Consider the following 20,979-nt stretch of genomic DNA (forward strand, 5'->3'; position numbering starts at 1 on the left):
AGTTGCTCTGACGTTCGTAGTTAAGGCAATTGCACAATGAAATATTTTGCATTTTTCCCTTTTTTACTGTATATATAAGACAAGTGACGATTGAGAATGTACGTAGAATAGAAAATAAGCAAATATGGGATTTTAAAGTACTTTTTTTGCTGATATTTTCTATTAAATAACAAATTAATTTCATGGAATTTGTAACAACAACTGCAACCAAAAAACCAAAATTTATTTTATGATTGTACGTATGATTCAATTAGTGAATGAAGCAAAAGAAAGTTTGTAAAGATTGTACCAAGTAGGGTTCTCTGTTCTCTGGACTCTAGCTACCTCTATGGTCATCATATCATATGGTCAAAAGTCATGATTTTATGTACAATGCACATATTATTATGTATATTCATAAATTCGCGTTCATAATATTAATATAGATATTTTCCTAATCTAGATACCGTGTAAACGCCATTACATCATAGAAATATTATACATTTTATGACAGCTCTATATTCGATAATGGTGTTATGAAACATGTTTAGACAAAAATGAAGGGTCTTATGAATGATGTCAACTTTTTTGTTTATATTATAACATTTTCTTTTACTAAAAAAATATTCCGTAATTCGATTTACCTTTGGTATTTGGTCCAATTTTTTAGCTCTTCAAAGATTGGTAAAGAATTGTGTGTAATATTTCCTTACCAAATAGGTTCCTAATTTTCAGTTGTGAGGTCTGTCGTTTATAAGTGCTAAAAATAACAGAAAATAAAAAAATAAATCTAAGGCTTGCTACACACATTATCGGTTCGGTTAATCGGCCTGGCCGGGCGACAAAACCAAATATGTGTAGATAAACCCGATCGGCACAAGCCGAACAAGTGAGTCAAGTCGGTTATGTTGTTCAATAAAAATATTGTCGAACAGAACGTGTTGAACCGAGTATGTGTGTAGCAGGCCTAATAATTCTTGTGAACAAAGAATTACGTTTACGACCAAGATTTTGTACTCCAACGGAAATGAAGACCTCTACCGCATTTCCTGTCCCACTCCAATCAATCGGACTTCTCGCTCGCTCTTTATCGTAGTACAAATTCCTTAGACGATCAAAATACCATCGTGTCGATTGAATCAATCATTCATCAAAATTGGTAATAATTTTCCAATTTAGAACCGGTAAGAACAGTGATATAACTCTTGGCAGGTGGATCAGTTTTTGAAGTAAGATATTTGAATATGGTTTGTTACTTGCTTTATATTAGCTTGTATTTGTACTAGTATATTATTATTTTAGTTTGAAATAGCAGCCAGCCCGGGTCAATAAATAATTTTTGACTGCCTCAGTGCCGCAGTGGTTGTGCAACGCACTGAGAATTGCTCTTGTGTCGCGGGACTTTAACAAAGTACAACAGTAACTAGACCCTAAACAACTATTGATCGCACACATATGCGGGAATAGAATCCACGGCCTCTCGACGCACTGGTAGTGGCATGGCGCCCACCATAATAACTTATATACCTTCAGTCCACGCGGAGTCGCGGGTAAAAGCTACTTTACATTTATTACAGTTCGAATAGCGTAATTTATTGCCGAAAGGAATTTTCTAATTATCAACGAAAACAACCCAAAGTATGTTAATTCGTTTAATTAAAAATTCTTGAACTGTTATGAAGCACTTTGTTCGTAGTTTATATATTTCGTTCACCTTAATTCCACGCTAGTTTGGGCCGGCACATGTTTTCTTCTTCTACTCATCTCTATCAGCCGTCAAATTTGCCTTCACTTCTTTTCTCTCACTCTTTCACTGTCCATTCATCTCCTTTTCGGTCTTTTTACAATTCACGGGTCGGACAAAATGTGATTGGACTTTTCTTATTTAGTAGTAGTCTTGATAGTATATAATAGGATACAAGAATTAACGCGAACACGCATTTTACTCTGGACAACCAACGGCTGACCAGTCAAACTGCGACCACGGCGGCTTAACCTGCGCCGAAACGTTAGGCATTCCAGGCAAAATCCAAGTAATTCCCGTACCCTATTATATATTAAATATGCAACGTGAAAGTTTAAAAGTTATGTCTTGATAGTAGTACAAAGTTCGGTAACGTTCCCGGTATAAATGGCACACTTTTGGACACATGACTAACATTCTAAATTCAGTTTATCTCTACCTTTACTTTTGGATATAACATGTGTGATGTTGTATGTACCTATTAATATATGTCCACTCAATTGGAACACCTGTGTTAATCTCCGTTAATTCACCACATAATCATGTTATATTACCTCATAAAACTGTAACAAAGGAATTCCTTCTGTGCCGCAGAGAATCGTTTGCCGTTTAGCTAACTGGCTTCTATCTAATCTATACTAATATAATAAAGCTGAAGAGTTTGTTTGTTTGTTTGTTTGTTTGTTTGTTTGAACGCGCTAATCTCAGGAACTACTGGTCCGATTTGAAAAATTCTTTCAGTGTTAGATAGCCCATTTATCGAGGACGGCTATAGGCTATATAACATCACGCTACGGTCATTAGGAGCGGAGTAGCAACGAAAAATGTTACAAAAACGGGGAAAATTTTGACCCATTCTCTTATGTGACGCAAGCGAAGTTGCGCGGGTCAGCTAGTACCTATATAAAATTCTCGCGTCACAGTTTTTGTTGCCATACTCCTCCGAAACGGCTTGACCGATTCTCATGAAATTTTGTGAGCATAATATTATGTAGGTTTGAGAATCGGCCAACATCTATTTTTCATACCCCTAAGTGATACTTTTTTTTATATGGCAGAACAACGTCTGCCGGGTCAGCTAGTAAGAAATTAAAAACAGAAATATTAATTTAATAAAATCACAATAATTGGAACATATAACGGCCGGTACTACGAACAATATATTTTTTTTTACCTTACTGTCCCACTGGTGAGCAAGGGATTTCTCCCGAACTAGGAATCAATTAAGCCTTGAGCCCGCCACGTTGGTTTAGTGCGGGTTGTGGACCACCGAAAGTCATATTTGGACCAGCGGGCTTATCACGTATCTCAGTTGACAAAAGGACATTGCTGCTTTGACGTAAAGCATAATTATAATCTAAGCGAGAAAATTATGTACTGCATAGCAGCTTCCAAATATTTGTCAACTGAAATACGTGATAGCCCCCTAGTTGGTTTGAACCGTCAACCACTTGCATTTATAATACTAGTAGGAAATAGAATCAAGATTTTGTAACAGAAAAACACACCAAGACACAATGGAAACCCATAAAACAGTTGTAAATGTCTCAGCACAAAAGATAGCAATACTTTGTAGTTCAAATGTAAACATGTAAGCATTTAAAGTTGGAAATGATTGCGACATTGCGGTATTGGAGTATTATGGAAACAATAGTACAATGAAGTATTGGTTTTGGATATAAGTAAATAAATAAATATTATTGGATAAATCACACACGATCGTTTGATTCCACACTAACTAGCTTGAATCTCTACTTCTACCAACTGACGACAACCAACTAGCTATAAAGAAATTTTACCCGCCTTTACCGAGCTCCGTAAGAACTAATTTTGGCAGTACATTTTAAATGTCAAAATCTCGATACTCGACAGTATAAACTGTACAGTCTGTAGGTCGACAACCGAACTGTCATCGAGAAATGTTGTATGAAAATCTGATGAGCGCCTCTGACGGGTGTCGTAGGAAACATTTTGGCAATACATTCTAGATGTCAAATGTCGATAGCTAGCCGGTTGTCGGTAGTCGATAGTGGTACAGAATCGAACTACAGAATTGCGCTATAGCAGTGGCTTACAAATAGTTGTCAACTGATATACGTGATAGTATGCATTAGTATTCGAATAATCAATCAAAATACACAAACAGTGTATTTCAGAATGAACACAATTCATCACATTTATGTACGCATACAGTAATACATCGTGTATCGTGTGAAGCTGTAGCATTCGTTACCGCTGTGCGGTCGCAAACGTCAGTGCGACGCGCCTGTCATTTGTACCAGACATGTACTAATTAATCTCGGTAGTATGTTCAATCAGTATTTCAACAGTTTGCTTTGTTTACGATTTGATATTGTATTTGATTGTAGAATTGATGGATTAAAATCAGTTACCTCCGGGTTCTGAGTACATTTAGCGGTAGTTTATCTAATTAATAGCGTTTTGTTTTTATATGAGTTTAAACATTACTGAATAGATAAACTATCGCTAAATGTACCTCAGAAACCGAGGTTTCGAGAACTACTGTCTTATTCATGAGAAAGTAATAAATACATACATTGAATATCGTATTGTCTACTTGTGGAAATAGTCATTTTGTAAAGACTTTCTTTCTGAATCCAGTAGTTTTAAAGAGATACATAAAAATAGTTAAGAAAAGACAACTGTTAACAGTTTAAGGAAAGATACACTGATTGTAAGGTGGCTTAAATGTACACATAGTTATGCAATTTATTTTGCCGTCTAGTCGCACATAACCTTGAAAATAGAGCATGCATACGCGGAATAGTAAATGCAGTATATTGTTAAAAATATAGACTAAAGGCCACTTAAAAAGATATTAAATGATTTATTGCGCTATAAGTTTGAAGACAAATCTTTACTACTAGATTAATGCAATGAATCCATTAAAAACTAAATCAATTGATGTGAATGAATCAAGCGATTGAGTACTCAAAAGTCAACGACTTCATAGTCTGTTAAACTAGATCTCTGACAATATAATAACTCCATTGCCTAATATAACAGACTATAAAGGGGGAGCATACAACGAACAATTACAGTCCATTTATCCGATTGACCAATTTAATACCAACAACTCAATAGAAACAATATTCTTACCACACATCCTTATATCTCCCGATCCCTTTTATGGTAGGAATTTGCAGAAAAACTGTACTAACGAATAGGATCAAGGGAGGTGCCGCAAAAAGACTTGGTCCGCAATAAAATCCGAACTGTTTTATCGTAAAAGAACAAAGGATTATTTGAAGTATATTTGGGAACATGTACGTGCTTATGACTACTGAATCGTCAACGTTCAGCGAAGTAAAATAATGTGAAAAATATTTTGAACTAACTCGTCGTTGCGTGAGGGCACATCATCTGTCTCAACGACAACAGTAGCACGTTTTTTACCACTATGGGTTATCGACAACCGGTTTATCTTTCCAGAAATTATGTAACAAAATTGGATCAGCGCCGCTAACGGGCTCTGTAGAAGCTATTTTTGCATTACTGTTTAAATGTCAAACTTTCGATACTCGATAGTACCAACCATAAAAAATTGCGCTACAGATATTGTATTTTTTCCTTGACATCATCCCCAACCCGCACTTGCCCAACGTGGTGGACTCAAGGGCATTAATGATAGACATTAATGGTGATAAATATGGATAGCACAGATTTGAAGATATGGTTATTTTGAATCATCCAAACGCAATGAACACATACCTAAGTAAGATTCCGTCTCATATACGGTTCATCGCAAAACAAAATATACGCAAGACTTTTCTTTTCATTTATCAAATCGCTCATAGCCTAATCATTTTTACGTTACCCCTCGTATATTTTACGCTTCTATCATTTTTACGGTTTTTCCCTTTTGTTTCAGCGGGAATACATCTAGTATTATATTTTTATCTTATTTGATATTCGTATCACGATGATCGGATTACTCACGGATTATCTATTTCAACGGGGAAATTGAAATTCTTTTTGTTCTGGTAACGTACTTAGCAATTGTGTTTCGAATAGTATTTTTAGTGGGTATGTTTTGTGGGAATGAATTATTTTTAGTAATATATTCATACAAATGCTGTTTTTATTTAATTTATATATATTTTTTCCTATTTTATATTATAAGAGCTGGATACAAAATCTGTCGTTGTAGAAAAATAACATATATTATTATGTGTCCGGGATAGGCGATGACAATTTATGGTTGAGTCATTGACCCTGGCATATATTTTTATTCAAATATTTCTAACAAACACGGGTTGCACTTGTTTGCTGTTACTAGTTAAAAACATTAATTTGTAATGAATGCGATATTTTATAAGTCATTCCTGATAAGGAAGACTAAGACTTGTTATTGAGTGAGGATATTGATTTCATACTTCCATTACCACTTGTATATTATATGTCATGTCTATTGCTAAAGAAACTCGGCAATATGTTGATAAAATTTAAACTACTTTTGCGGCATCGATTCCAATTTCTAAAAAAAAAATGAAATTTATTACATCGTTTATATTTGTTTTGTTTTTCTCTGACGGTGCAGTCGGTGTTGTATCCGACTACTGATCATAATATCTCGGGTTTGATATCCGGACCGGGCAAAATGGCTTTGATTTTCTTTATTTATATAAGTGCTTACAATATTGTTGCACTGGGAGTGTGTTGCGACCTTTGCAGTGTTTAATATTTATGAGAGAATTCGAACTACCGGTAATTAGACACAGTGGCGCTTCAAATTGCAACCTTGGCTAATCAGCCAACAAAAACTAGGAAATCTGATCTATAGTATCATTTCAGTGCGAGCATACATTTAACCTTGAATTTCTTGACGTTTTGTCGTAAGATACGCTGGTTGTTCTCAAAGACTGAATAGATCTGTTTTTGTAAATATCGAGGATATAAAATAATAAAATCGTGATGCAACCTTGCGTGCCAGAGAGTTCTTTAGAACAGCTCTAAAAGGTATGCAAAGACCCCAATCCGCACTTGGCCAGAGTGTTGGACTCTAGGTCTAACCCCTCCCTTATTATGGGATGAAGCCCTTACCCAGTAGGACATTAATGAGTTAAATTTATCAATGTAAAAGTTGAAAACAAAACCTCTTTTTGAAGTAAACTGTAAATATTTATATTATTGCGTATTTTTAAAGTAATACTTTATAATATCGCGTCTTTGTAATATTTAAGTACCTTTGTTCCATTACGAAGATAATCTTGAGAAAAAACGTGTTGTTCAAAGATCTTGTCATTGTGTTCTTGATAAGGCTTCGGAGATAATTTTTGTACATATTCATTCAAAACAATAGAACAGATTGTAGGTATATCGTAGGTATTTAATACTTTAAAAAGCCAAGTTTGTCGTTCGTGACGTCATGGACATATTTTTGCGATTGTGCCTGAAATAGAATTGGTATTGTTTTAACAACAGTTTAAACTGGAAAAATAAACAAATTTAATTATGTTTTGTCACTTTTTTATATTTCATATCATATTGGTTCATTGGACAACTAACACACGGTCATTTAATTCCAAACTTATTTGAGCTTATTTTTAGCCAAAGTAAAAAATCAGGTAAAAGCTAGGTTCAAATAAATATTGATATGAAAAATAAATAACGGAAAATAAATTACTAGCTTTTGCTTATGGCTCGTAGATAATGCCAAATAATACAGCTTCGGATACAACAGACGTGATGTATGTATGAAGGCTTGCTCTCTATTCTATGAATCACAAAAATTAAAATCTATACATACATAATTTATATACTTTACATTAAAAAAATAAGGACTCTTAAAAACAAGTACAGTCATAAACACAATCTAAAATTATAAAAACAAATAAATCTTTGACGTCATTTGTTTGTACAGTTGGGAACAATATTATGTACCACATAAAGTGTGGTGCCATGCTGTTCAATGGTTACTGTAGTAAATAATACGTCATAATATTGCATTTGTTATCATTATCAGCTGTTAAAATGTTCCATAATACGAAAAGAAAATATTATATCGATTTCAATAATCTTATAATCACTCAAAACCGGTATTGTTATTCCATCGGTAGATTCTCCAAACTTTTCAGAATAATATAAGTATAAATTTTTATCTTTTTTATTGTGTGTGTGTGTGTGTGTGTGGTTTTGAACTACCCACAACACAAGATTCAAAGTACAAAAAATGGACTTGCTTATAAATACTCCATATTGTTTATTTTGTAACCAAACTGCATACAAAAATTGCCGCAAAGATCAAAAACTCACACTATTTTTTAACAGTTTACGATACATCAACACCTGCTTAAGATGATGTTTTGCAGCGCATAGCTTTAAATATGCTTACATTATAACTCCATATATGTATGAGAATAGGTAGGTATAATGGAAGGTCAGTGACCCATATCTAAATTTTTATAACCCAGTTCGCTCCAATGATTTTGTGTTATATTGACAAATTATTGGGATGTGTTCGATTTTGACATAGAGTAATTTATTACACTCTTTCTTAACTCACTTTCCTTCCTCTTTTAAACACCTTTGTAATTATCTCTGCAGCACCCTAAGACTGGCAGAAAATGCCCCTGGCATAAATTCCGCCTTTATACAGAGTTGTATGTTAAGTTTAAAATAAATAAATAAATATAAAACATTATATTCATGACGAAGTCCTTCCCACAATGTATAAGGTGACCATGGCGCTATCATCGAGCGGGAATTCTTTGTTGTAATATCACAAGTTTGTTGAAGTACCTAAATGTATTATGAGTACGTTAGTCACAAAAGTAAGTAAGTTTGTAAGGATCGTACCAAGTGGCTTTCTTCATTAAATATTGCTGAGTTTTTTAATCAACTCAATTATTTATTGGTTTGCAAACCTTTTTATCCTAATAGCGATTATCCTTACAATTTTGCAGCGTTATGTTAGGTATCGAATATTTTTGAGCAAATTGGGATGCGCTCAAATATAAAACTATTCCGAAGTGATGGATGGAATTCACCAAATGGAAGGGAAAATATCGAAACATTCCAAAAAGACAATCGCGTTTCACCCGCTGAGCCAGAAATACAAGTTCAAAAACGTCAAAATGGGAGATACGGAATTTTCAACTAAACGTCACACGTATAATCCAATTAGCGATCCAATTCAAAAGAGTCATTGTAAAAGTGTAGTGCTGTACCTCGATTCTCTACCACTATCGACTACCGACAACCAGCTAGCTATCGAAATTTTGACATTTAGAATGTACTGCCAAAATATTTCCTACGTCGCCCGTCAGAGGCGCTGATCATATTTTCATACAAAATTTCTCGATGACAGGTCGGTTGTCGGTAGTCGATTCTCTACTACTGTCGGCAGTACATTCTAAATGTCAAAATTTCGATACTTGACAGTACTGACTGTACTGAATCGCGCTACAGTCGTGTGCAATTCTGTCTTATTTTATTTGGAAAGTCAAAAAAGAATATTAATCGTTAACGCCTTCAATATCAGGAGCCGTGCCAACTAAAGTTTGGGTTTTGTTACACACGGTGTCAAAGTCGAGGTAACTGTCACTGTCATTGTGGAATAGTTATACCGAATAATATTATAATGTATATTGTTTATTTGTTAATTAATTTAATGTTTATCACAGTTAGTCTGCTAGTCAATAATTAATAATATAATTACTAAGGTAATAATATGTCACTATTTTGTAAGCTCTAAATAAAAAAGGCAAGTTCCTGAGCCATATACCTTTCATTAATAAATAATAATAATAAATAAATTTAACCCATTAGTGTCCCACTGCTAGGCAAGCGTCTCCTCCCGTAATGAGGGAGGGGTTAGGCCTTGAGTCCACCACGCTGGCCAAGTGCGGGTTGGGGACTTTGCATGCCCTCAATTAAATGTATTAAACAAATTTTTAGGCATGCAAGGTTTTCTCGCGATGTTTTCCTTCACCGTTGGAGCATGTGATAATTATTTCTAATACACACATAACTTCGAAAAGTCATTGGTGTGTTGCCTCGGATTCGAACCTGCGACCACTAGCGTGGGAGGTGCCAACTTAAACCACTCGGCTATCATTAGAATTTAATAATTCACATTTTTTTATGTCGTAAGTACGACAGCAAAATTGAAAGCGGACGTACGAAATGAATAAAATTGAAACTTATATGAAATGTTATGACAGTCACCCTGAAAGATTGACATTTGTTTGACATCTATACGATTAAAATGAAAATAATACTTACATCCAGTAGCCCGATTCTTTGCTATTATCGACAACCGGCTAGTTATCGAAATATTTTGTATGAAAATCTGATGAGCGCCTCTAGCGGGCGTCGTAAAAACTATTTTGCAGTACATTTTAGATGTCAATCACTTGATGTGACAACTGTAGTGAGAATAATATATCGGGAACCCTCGCGCGATTCACTATCACTATCGACAGCCGCCAATAATAAATTTTGTTTGACAATCGGATCAGCACCTCCAGCGGGTTCTGTGAGAACTATTTTTTAATAAATTTTTAATGTATAACCCACGTTTTTCTATAGTACTGACTGTAGAGAATTGCGCTGCTGGTAAAACTACCATTTGATTGATTGACAATTTGGCACGATAACACAACGCACGAAATTTAGAATAAACTAGAACTCACAAAACTCACGATTACAAAACAGGGTGACATTTCGGATCAAACAAATGTCAAATTTTACGATAAACGGACGCTTAGAGAAGAATTTGTTTGCAACGGCTATTAGTGTTTGAGTGTTATGATTCATTCAATTTGTAAAGATAAGTTTATTTGCAGAATTTAGATAGTAGATAGTAATAACATAAGTATGAACAAAAAGTGTGTAAATAACACAATATCTATTACATACACGAATTGTTTCTCACAATATAGATGAAGATTATAAATTACGTCCTAGATTCCGTTGATTTATCCATAAAAAATAACAATGCGGAAGGGGACGCGGACATAGACAATGTAAGTCTGTGAATAAAAAAAAAACCGGCCAAGTGCGAGTCAAACTCGCGCATGAAGGATTCCGTTCCATCATCTATAATAATACAAATAGATTAATCTTGTTGTTAGACTACTTAAATATTGAGCAAGAAAATTCGAAAAAAAATGCCTGGATTGTATGGGGAACCACCCTTCAACACGAGACCGAAACTTCTGTCGTTCTCAACTTTTTATTTACGAGAAGTGTCGAGTATCGAAATTTTGACATTTAGAATGTACTTTCAAAATATTTTCTACGATACCCGCCAGAGGCGCTGATCAGATTTTCATACAAAATTTTCTCGATAACAGGTCGGTTGTCGATAGTCAATAGTAATAGAGAATCGAGCTACAGTTCTCAGTCAGCGTCTTTGACTTAGCTAACTACAATAAGTAACTGTCTCAATTGAGAAACAAGCGATGAATAAAGCGCGGACATTCAAATCAAATACCACAAAAGACTCACCCATTAGACTGACCAAGCCAAGGTTGCTTATAATTTTAATGACCGGACGATGAGTAACCACGGAACCCGGCTGTCACGATCACCGATCATTGTAATTTATTTCGATATAAAACATCAAAACAGTAATAGCCGAGTGGCATAATTTGGTACCGCCCAGGCAAGTGGTTGACGGTTCAAACCCGAGGCAACACATCAATAACTTTTTGAAGTTGTGTGTGTATTAGAAATAATTATCATATGCTCTAAAAGTGTAGGCAAACATTGTGTTGAAACCTTGCATGCCTAAAAATTGTGTAATACACTTCTTGACGGCATGCTAAGTCCTCAACCCCTTGGCCAGCGTGGTTGACTCAAGGCTTAACCCTTTCTTCAAAAATATATGGAAATACAATTTTTAGGGTCACTAGTATCAGTCAGCAGCAAAAACGGCAAGCAATGCAGGGTACCATTTTTAAATGTATTATATCCTATATTTGTGGTCTTCGTATTTCTAGTCATTTCACAACCAATTTAAAATAATTATTAACCTATTAATACACTATACCGTATAATGGGGTTGCTTTAAGATAACCTTTTTTATTTTAAGATTAAGAAATAAATAGCTCGCATAAAAAGCTAGCAACGTGTTCAGATTTCGGGTAATTGGTACTAAGCATCGGTATGAATAAAATTATATAATTTCAAATAGTGTAATTGACCTTAAACATGGGCATGTTTAAGGTCAATTACACTATATGCACTAAAACCTTTTATTAGTGAAAATTAATTCAGTAAATTTTATATTAAACGTTAAGACAGGCAAATGCGATGGGCGACTTTGTTTTATAATATGAACTGATAATACTGTAAGGATACGAATTAGTAAGTGATTTTAAATGTCAAATATAAGATACACAAGTGATAGTGATGTTATCGTACTGAGTGCAATAAATCGCGTCGCAGAAATCCAATCGTCGCATTAACTAAAGCTTTGAAACATCGAGGCAGTAAAATTCTCATGAATAATTGCAAACGTTGGCATAACAAACGTAAGCATGACTTAAACGCGAACAATTATTACGGTTCACGACCACGGCGGCCATTTGATTTTATTAGCACTTATGGCGGAGATAATGACAGCCTAGTCAATAACCGATGCGCATAATGCGCTGTGTATTTCAACGGATATAGTACGAAAACTGAAGCCAAATTCTGGGAATTCCGATAGCATTGTATCATATTTGATTTGGATTCCGAAATTCACGTTTTAAGTTTTGTTTTTTTGTTTAAGAAAACTCCCGCGCTAAGAGTTGCTCTTGTGTCGCGGGGACATTTTACAAACGGACACGATTGTGCGATCCACAAATAGTTGTTTGTTCCGTGTGGTAATTGAACCCATGACCTCTCATTGCACTGGGTGGTGAATTGACCACCTTAACCACTGCGCCACGGAGTGATGACTTTTTGATTATTTTATTTGCGTCGTAGAAACTATTTTGGCAGTACATTCTAAATGTCAAAATTTCGATTCTCAATGGTACCGACTGTACAGAATCGCGCTACTGAAGTACATTTCTAAATGCCTACACTCTCTAAGAAACTCTCTAAATCTAACCTCGAAAATGAACTCGTAAATCCTTCCATTACAAGTTCGCGGTTAAATCAGGTGGCGGAATCATGTGTACCAAGTATAAATGAGTTTTTCCAATCAGCCGGGAATAATGTTAGGCTCGTTAAATGCTACCAAGATAATAGGGAAGCAAAACTTCATTACAGACACAAAGGGACTCACACGTCATCAGCATTAAGGAACTGATTGGTCGTCTGAACCCTATCCTTCCCTTCGGGTTTTGATAGCTTAATCCGGTCCGTCCATAGATGTTATCCATTTGAAACTTTGACTCTCCCGACGATTTTTCCGGGTGCTGCTCTCCTAACTTTATTAAGTTGGGTCCGCGAAAATCAATAGAGGTCTTTCAGCAAATAGATATTGCGCCAGTTCGAAGATTCGGGATCCGAAATCTCGGATTGGATTTTATGTTGTTATGGATGTTTCATTCTTGATAGTTAAATGGTTTCTTTTATCTATATCTGCTTGTTTTGAAGCTTTACCCCGATGAAGAACACTAATTGATACTATTTGGACCGACTTATGCCGAAACGTACCAACTGCATAAATTGTTTACGAGAAAATTGTATTTCACTACATAATATAAAAAAGTCGCTCCCGCGTCTGTTCCTATGTTCGTATGTACGTATGTTTATATAACTGAAATCAAGCAACGGATTTTAATGCAGAAATAAATAAAATATTTTTTTAATAGGTAGGGTGATTTAAGAGGAAGGTTTGTATGTAAAAATCGTAAAGATTTTTTTAACCAGGCGAAGCCGGAATGGGCCACTAGTCATGTTATATTTGTAATTACTCATGGTTCAACAGTTCGGTTCATTTTATTTGTGTCAAGTGTATGACGTTGAGATTTGTTTGATAAAAAGTTATTTTCACACGTTTTCAGTTTTCTTTCACATTATGTAAAATCAATTGCAGTCTGTTTGCCTCATAAAACCTCCAAAACGATTATAGCAATTGTGATTGAATGTTTTCCTTGTGTCTAAGTGTGTGGATTTAAAATAAAACCTAGCTGTTGATTTAGGTATAGTTACCAAAAAAAATTAACTCAGCCCAGACAGCTTGTAAATGAAAAAAAATTATATACCTCTACTGCTATATAATTATATATTATATTTTAGTAAAAACCATGATCATTATTTTTCCACTTAAGAAAAACAACAAGAACTACATCTAAAATTATATTCAAATTACGTACAACCATTTATTATTAGTACATTAAGCCGGTATATAATAGCACTTACTACAAATCAGCTCCATAAGTCGGTTTACACCTTCATATTTTCAAAACCTCTTTATTACCAAATGTTTATATGTACATAAACAAAATCAGATGAAATAATGTGCAATTCTACAAATATAGCGTCTCGAAAGATTGAATAATAATATGTTCAGCGACTTTTGGAGCTGACTGTACTCTCGAAATTTGAGGTATTAGGTAGGAGACAGCCTTCGTGTCGCAGTGGTTAAGTTGGTCACCTCGCCACTACCAGTGCGTCAAGGGGTCGTGGGTTCCATTGACACACGAAACAAAAATTTTGCGATCCACAAATAGTAGTTATGGGCTCGGATGAACAGTGTGTCCGTTGCTTGTATGTTTGTAAAAGTCTCCGCGACTCACGAGCAATTCTTAGGGCGGAAGTTGGCTTTAAAAAAAATAATTCTTTTAGACGCATCTTTATTTTCGATACAAACATACGTGGCCCAGTTTTTGTGATTTATAACCACTAGATAGATAAGTTTTATATTTTCTTTGTCCTGGATAGTCGTAATTCATTTTTTTACGATTGTTGTATTTATTTTTATTGAATGTTCTGCTGATTCGGATCGATTCCGTTATATGTGCTATTCTGTATGATGACTATGTCAGTTGTTAGTGCCTTTCGAAAAATACGAGAAATAATGGTTAATATCGATTCATTTCGGATTTTGCTCAATAGAATAATACTAAATATTTTCTGTCTAAACAGTATCAAAATATAGACAAAATATAGAAAAAAATATAGATTTTTTAAACAATTATTATAATTGTTTAAAAAATCTATATTTTTTTTCTCACCGCTACCAAAATATCGAAGCTACCACAAAACGTCTTATTTGACAGCATTTAAGAGTCAACCTACATGTATTTGCTCGAGACTGCACATAATAATGTGCGTCGAAATAACTCAAAAGTTAGTCCATAAATCCGTTTTATTTCCCACGTGGTGAACACAAACGGCGTGAAGTGCAAGGTGAAGGTAACTGAATGCACTTGAGAGGACGAGTGCTTCAAATACTTTGGCAACGAGATCAAGTTCGCGTGTGTCTCACGTTTATTGTTTGCTATTTCGCTACTTCGGGGAAGAAAGGGCGTAAAAGCCAAAATAGCAACTTTACAGGGGAGCGAAAAAACGATTTTTTTTTTAAATTTTGGAAAATAACTTTTTTTCCAATAGAGTTAAATTCGAATGAATTGGTGATATTTACTTGCATTTAAGTGCTCTTTAATATCAAGAAGCCTAATTTTAAGTAGACCTTATGGTTTAGAAGATAGGATGGATTTACGACCCAAAATTTTAATAAAAATGGCTTTTACACCGTCTATAAATACGTACTATAGGACGTAAATCCACAAATATCTATAATGCTAACATACATCGTGTCGTATAAACCATCTTTAGACAGTGAAAAGGTCGTAATGACTGCACCACTTATAACAATTATCGTGAGTAAACCTACAATTATTATAATTTTGTAAGATTTAATGTGGTGAATATTGAAATTAAGGTGCATAAAAGCTCAAAATAATAGCATAATAATTATTATTATCTGATTTATCATAGTTCTATATTACAAAATTTATTATAACGAATTAGGTTACCTACCTGTTAAGTTAAATGCACACGATTCATGAATAGTGAAACAAAAGAAAAGATTTAATTGAATTGAACTTTGATTATTTTCATTAATTTAAATTTTAAGTTAACTGTGATAAATAATTACTATCATCTAATAAAAAGTAAGAAAACGAAACAAAAAACAGAAAAGGAAATAGAAAAAAAAGAAGATTACTAAATATTGTCAATTTGATTTGATTTATGAATGAATAAAACTGATTTGCATCTTAACTAAATTTACTTATTTAATACACCAATACCTACCTAGTAGAATAAATTACAAACATACCATTATTTTATACTATTTTATCAATTTTAGTTAATTTATACGTAATAAATATTGTATTTACGACCAAATATTCTTTCATACTATGGTGATACGCCCTTATTAATTTGAAATAATTAAATAATGTCATATACGTCAATTTTTTTTAATAAAAATGGTTTTGGTGAGAAAAAAATCATGGGAGTAAAAGCCAATTTTTTGGAAATATTGAAATTTTAAATATACAGATCGATAGAGCGTCGAAAACTAAACAAAGTTGCATTATTAACTCATTTTGGCCAAAAGTGGCTTTTACGCCCTTTCTTCCCCGAAGTAGCGATTTGTTTGAACGAATCATATTTTTGATAGATTTCTTTGGTTGATGATATGACTCGAGGAGAGGAGCTCGTGGCTTAGTTAACAAAAGCCGCACAGATCGATCTCTGAGGTTAAGCCACGTTTACCGAGGTTTTTCTGTGGATGGGTGACCATCTTACACATATCGAGTTCCTCCGTGTTTCAGAAGGCACGTTTAATTGGCTGTCATTTTCGAAGATCTTTGACAGTCGTTAGCAGTTAAGTAGTCAGAAGCTTGTAAGTCTGGCAACCAGTCTTACCGAAGGGTATGGTGTTATAACTTAGGTAACTGGGTTGAGGAGGTCAGATAGGCAGTCGCTCCATGTAAAACACTAGTATTCAGCTGCATCCGATGAGACTGGAAGCCGACTCCGACATAGTTTGAAACAAAGGCTAAGCTAATATATTATATTCTCTGGTTGATGATGATGAAGACAATTTTCTTGAACATAAAATTTATCAACTGTGTAATGCCGCTGTGGCGCGGCCAGCAGTGTATACGACAGCTGATTATGAGGTCACTAGTTCGATTCCCAGGTGTGACAAAGACCAAGTAAAACTGGTATTTACTTTTATTTACTACAGTTAAGTTTGGTAACATGGTTAATGGCAATAGGCTCGACCCCTATCACATGGGACTTAAAGCTGTAATATTATGTACGTAGTTAATGGCCATAAAGACTGTTTTTCGAACACAGATCACATCAATGAAACGATTTTTTAAAAACATTTTTATCGACATCGACCCTCAAGAATTTTGATCACAAAGCCAATAGAGATAATCGGTTTGATGTTTGTTTTTTATTGCATGCCAAAATTAGTCCCCAGTTCATTAGCCTACGACTTTTAAGATATTTAAAAAGCTGTATTTTCTGTGAATGAACGAATGAACTTTTTATCAAGGCAATGTACTCTTTTCTTTCAAAGACAAATTGTAAATCTGTAGCAATTAAGATTTCTATATTTAGCAATGAAAGTGGCGAAATTCTTTTAAATTTGTTTTTTTTTACTGACAGTCGTCCCAAGGCTGAGCATGGGACTCCTCCCAAACGAGTGAGAGTGTGCCATGAGTCGAGCACGCTGGCAAAGTGCGGCCTTTGCCTGCTCTTAAGAGACATAAATTATAGTGATCAGCACGTTACGTCAAAGCAGCAATGTACTCAATAGTGATCATCAATTTGACGTACACTAGATGTCAACTGAGATACGTGATAGCCCTCCAGACGTGGGAAACGATCGTCGTGGTTAAACTACTGCATTTATTACCTGATTTTAAAAGCAGATAATCCGAGCTATTTATGTATATATTTTTTTGGGTATGAAATACGTGGAAATGCCTAGCATCATTCTCCTTATATCCGAAGAGTTTAGCAAAGGTGTATAAAATAAGGTCCTACACCTCAATAGTATTATTGATATCTTTTAATATGAGGTGACTCTATTGCCATAAAATGGCATTTATAATGTATGCGAAAAATATGTCTAAGAAATTATTTTTTTATTGTTTCAGAATAAGCTTAACATCGCGGAAGGGGTGCTAAGGGTAAATATCTATTAAAAAATAAACAGTTTATTTGCTCTGAAGGAAAACTCAGACACTACATAGCTAACTTTTTAAAAGTCGAGCAACAGCTCGCCCAGCGAAGCCACACTTCTTCCTGCACTGTAGTCAGTACCCCAATATTTGACTGCCTCCTTGGCGCAGTGGTTAAGGTCACCACGCCGTTACCATTTCGTAGAGAGGTTGTGGGTTCAATGCCCACACGGAACATTATTTGTACATTCCAAAAATAGTTGTTTCGGGTCTGGTTGTATTATGTATTCGCTGTATTTATGTTTGTAAAAGTCATCGCGACACACGAGGAAATACTGGTGCGGGAGTTGTCTTTAAAAAAAGTATATTACAGCTGGTAATTTTTTTGATAACCTTTATTTTGATCTTTGCAAAAATTGAATAATGAACACAGAAAAAAATACTATTTATGATAGTCGCACACAGTCATTAGTGTATAAGTTGTCTCGGTGACAGAAAAATACTTTTGTAATAAATTTTAATCAGCGCGACAGGTCTTGATAATGGAAATGACAGTATCAGATTGATGTAAGAGCATCATTTAAAAAAAATAACATTTTTAGAATATGTTATTATCTTCTACAATATTTTAACCGTTCTTATACCAAATATTGGTCCTCTGATATCAAATATTCTTTCAACGTACTATTACATTTTGATATACATTTACTTGTTTGAAGCATAATAGAGACACTCAGTAATCGATATCATATATTATGTCTATTATAATAAATACAAATTCATATTCAATGTAATGGATACGGACGTCATATTCATTTTAATTGAATACTTCAAATATTGGTTAAATCTACCTAATTCATTATCTTTGCTACTAATCAATTATATTTATTTAACAATCTTAAACTCTTGCAACTTGATGTTATAATACCTTTCACTGATTTTTCCTTTGTCATTTATAAATTAAAACATGACAAAGCGCATGACTTTAAAATTTTGACACTGAGTTGGCCACTAACTATACAAATAATATAATAGGTAATAATAGGTATGCATTTATGATATTATAAATTTCCGTGCTTCGGAGGACAATCAAAAAGCCAGTTTCGTTCATTGTCAATTAAGAAAACAATCGTTAAGTCACAACAAAAACCCAGTTGGATAAACTAACTATGTATATAAACAGAATATATTTTATTTATATCGATATTTACTGAAATGTCCACAAGCGGAGTCACGCGAGTCAGCTAGTTAATGGTTGAACACAAACTACGACTGACATGACTATTGAGCATGTCAAAGTCAGTCCATGGTTCGACATGTCCAATGATTCGGGCTTGAATCAATACTACACAAAACTATCCGTCTCGTGTTATCTGTGCATGTCAGTTACCATACATAATAGGAGAGCCGAGTATTATTTCCGATAGTATACAATGTACCGTACAAAAAGAGATAGATGTATGTATTAAGTTCATGATAGAAAAGGACGTAACGTTTACATTGTTACTTTATAGACTTTTGAGAAGGACAATCTTAAAAGTTTTATATTTACGTTTGTAAACTATTTTTGCATATTGGATATTCGTTTAATGTTAATATAAGAAAAAAAGGATAATGTTCATAAAATACCCATTACTGAGGCGCGGGAAGGCTTATCACGCACTCTTAAAACAAAAAACTATTTTTTTGCTAATGTTGCTTTAACAATTTTATTGAAGCTCAGCGGGTTTATCACGTATCTCAGTTGACAACTAGTGTACGCCAACTTGATGGTCACTATTCAGTACATTGCTGCTTTGATATAACGTGCTAATCACTCTTATCTAAGAAAGAAAACAATGTACAGCACAGTGGTTTTCAAATAATTGTCAACGTGATAGCGCTGTTCTATTTTACTCGAAATCAATGGGCGCCTACTATGTTACACTATACGAAAAAGGGTTCCTTAATGTCAATTTTATAGCGTCTTATCGATATCCATTACGTTAATCCATAATAATAGACAGCTCATACGAACCTGATCTGGATACTTAAACGATAGTTATCAATTCTGTCACGTCCCGCGTTCATTCATACCGTACAATTTAATGATCTATTAGTCATTATAATGATCGACTTTGCAATAATTTATTACGCATATCCTTGTTTTAATTATTCTATTTCAATGTATGTTTATGCTCCAATATCAGCATGATATATATTTTAACGAAGTAAAAAAGGTTAAGTCTCCTCCCTTTCGTTTGGGAGGAGACCCTTGCCCTGCAGTGAGACAGCAATCTTTCTCTTTTTTGCGATATTCATAATTATATTGATATTATTTACCTATGTGTTTAGAATTTTTCAATAAAAAAAAACATAATAATAATGTCCTCCTAGCCGATATACGGCTACGGCGGTCAGTTTCATTGAAACTGGCCATCTGTGCAGGACTTTGTTTATAGTGTCCAAGTGTGTGCACAATACACAGGTACACTCTCTATTCCATTACTCTCATAGTATGGTGGGACGGATAACCGACACGACCAGTGAGAGGTCAGGCGCAGGACCGACGGCTTTACGTGCTCTCCGAGGCACGGAGGTCTTTGACCTCAACTTCCCAACTCCGGGCAATCTCTAAGAAATTCTTAACAGAAAATCTCAGAAAAGACTTTTTGGCCCGACCCAGGATTCGAACCCGAGACCTCTCGCACGGCAGACGCATATACTACCGACCGCGCCACAGAGGCAGTTATAAAAAAAACATACTAAATAGGTATATAAAAATATTTGTGTATCTTAGTATGTATTTATTTAGATTAAAATGTGTATGAAACACATTCCCATCTAATATCTAAACAAATGAATATCATTGGACAACTTATACTCGGTCATTTAATTCCAAACTAGACGAAGCTTGTACTATGGTCACCAAATAACTGATAAACATAGGTACTTGTATACTTTTTAATACATAGGTACGTATAATAATATACATATATAGATATTTTACCGACCAGGCCAAAAACCGTCGTTTATTCCTTTTCTTATTTCAGTATGCGATAAATGTCATCGGCTGATTTAGGCGACAACCATCTTCAAGGAAATAGTACGACATGCCCTTTTCTCTCGTGTTAGTTATTCCGTGGCACCGACTGTAGA

At 34.5% G+C, this 20,979-nt stretch overlaps 1 protein-coding gene across 2 annotated transcripts in view; it reads left to right on the top strand.

Moving 5' to 3' along the window:
* The window catches only part of LOC142983612 (octopamine receptor beta-2R-like), a 142,287-nt gene that overhangs the window by 15,249 nt on the left and 106,059 nt on the right, over positions 1–20,979 (top strand). Inside the window, exon 2 of one of the 2 annotated variants that reach the window (XM_076130583.1) lies at positions 17,818–17,850. The exons of the other annotated variant lie outside the window; for it this stretch is intronic. The gene's annotated coding sequence lies outside the window, so the exon portion shown is untranslated. The remainder of the gene's footprint in view (positions 1–17,817; positions 17,851–20,979) is intronic. 2 annotated transcript variants of the gene reach the window in all.

Source organism: Anticarsia gemmatalis, chromosome 24, assembly GCF_050436995.1.
Source record: "Anticarsia gemmatalis isolate Benzon Research Colony breed Stoneville strain chromosome 24, ilAntGemm2 primary, whole genome shotgun sequence".
NCBI classification, from domain to species: Eukaryota; Metazoa; Arthropoda; class Insecta; order Lepidoptera; family Erebidae; genus Anticarsia; species Anticarsia gemmatalis.